The 1858-nt window shown below is 45.3% G+C and overlaps 1 non-coding gene across 1 annotated transcript; it reads right to left on the bottom strand.

Moving 5' to 3' along the window:
• Nucleotides 1–233: 233 nt before the first annotated feature.
• On the bottom strand, nucleotides 234–352 carry LOC145405210 (5S ribosomal RNA). The gene has a single exon (XR_013898309.1). It is a non-coding gene; the product is annotated as a 5S ribosomal RNA (ribosomal RNA).
• Nucleotides 353–1858: the final 1506 nt, after the last annotated feature.

The raw sequence follows: 1858 nt of genomic DNA, 5'->3' as shown, positions 1-1858 counted from the left end.
GCAGATGATACTAAAATAACCAGTAAAGTCACTTCAAAATTACAGTGGCAGCAGTTACAAAATAACCTTAATACTTTAGCAAGCTTGGCAGAAAAATGGCAAATGAAATTCATTCCTTCATTGCCAGACGCCATGTATCCCAAACGGGGTGGCCAAGGGCTTAGAGTTAATTGTTTTACAGAGAGGGGCACTAATCCTTCACCAACCCCACTTGACACGTAGGGAGAACGTTATGCCAACAGCATCTGGTGTTCCCAGGCGGTCACCCATTCAAGTACTAACCAGACCCAACGTTGCTTAACTTCGCTGATCCGATGGGAAGCGATGTACTCAACGTGGTATGGCCGTTCTATTTTTCTATTCTATTGCCAGACGCCTCAATCCCGTTTGGGGTGGCCACAAACAAATCGCCTCCAAGTCGCCCTGTCCCCCGCCATTTCACTCCCCTGCTCCCAACTCACACCCCCCTCTCTCATATACCTCTCCACCCCATCTCTCCATCTCATCCTCGGCCTCCCCCTCCCTCTTTCCCCCTCCACCTCACTCACATACACTCTCTTCGTCAGTCTTTCACCCTCCATCCTCTCCACATGGCCAAACCACCTCAGTGTGTTCCTCATAACGCTTCCTATCACATCCACATCAACACCACAACGCTCCTTTATATCCTCATTCGTCAGCCTGTCTCTCCATGTGACTCCACAGGCTCCTCTTAAATAACTCATTTCCACGGCTCTCACTCTTGACTTGTGTCCTTCCAACAACGTCCAAGCTTCACTTCCGTACGTTAGAGTTGGTATGGCCGTTCGACACAGAAAAATGTAAAGTACATATTGGAAGTAACAATGTCCATGCGAATTATAAAATGAACAATATTCAGTTATCAAGTACAGACAGTGAAAAGGATCTTGGTGTGATAATATCAAATGATCTAAAACCAAGCAAGCAGTGTACCGATGCGGTTTAAATTTCAAACAAGCTAGTGGGTTTTATTGGAAGAACTTTCGAGTTTAAATCGGAAAAAGTCATACTTTCCTTGTACAACTCACTAGTGCACCCCCATCTTGAGTATTGTGTACAATTCTGGTCTCCGTACTACAGAAAGGACATTGAAAAATTAGAGAAAATTCAGCGAAGAATCACAAAATTGATACCACGACTTAGAAACAAACCATATGAGGAACGCCTTGAAGAACTTAAATTATTTAGCCTAACGAAGCGCAGGTTAAGAGGGGACCTTATTGAAGTTTTCAAAATCATGAAGGGATATGACAACTTAGACATGAAAAAATATTTTGATATATTTGCCAACCTCCTCCTCCTCTCCCTCAGTGCCAAGCTTCCTCCTCCTCCTCTTCCTCCACCTCTCAGTGCCAACTTCCTCCCCCCCTTCCCCTTCTCGTCTTCCCCCCTTCCCATCTCCTCCTCCTCCTCGTCCCCCCTCCCCTTTCTCTTCTTCCCCCCATCTCCATCACCTCGTCCTCCTTCCCCCTTCTCCTCCTCTTCCTCCTCGTCCACATCATCGGCCTGAAGAGCCGATGATGTGATATGTATTTTATTCCAGCTTTTCCACGCGATTTTTTTTTTTTTTTCGTGTAGTCTTTTTTTAATAATATTTTCGCTTGTCAAATAAAGTCGTCTTCTGTGTGTTTTAAATTCCAAAATATGGGAGAGCGAAAAAAATTTGGTGAGCTCCGGGATTTAGCAATAGGGCATCATAAGGCCCGGGTGTTCAGCAATGGTACAAGCTTCCAATTTTCCCCACCAGGTGGCAGCACCAGTCTTCTCAGGAACAGCGAAACATAAGCCCCCTTCCCTGTGCAACCAAAAATAGTTCAAACGATGACCAATAGATGGC

The sequence above is a fragment of the Coenobita brevimanus genome, chromosome 65 (assembly GCF_032717465.1).
Source record: "Coenobita brevimanus isolate Jiangsu-jjx chromosome 65, ASM3271746v2, whole genome shotgun sequence".
NCBI classification, from domain to species: Eukaryota; Metazoa; Arthropoda; class Malacostraca; order Decapoda; family Coenobitidae; genus Coenobita; species Coenobita brevimanus.
The sequence above is the reverse complement of the archived record's forward strand: the minus strand, read 5'-3'. Positions and strand labels throughout refer to the sequence as shown.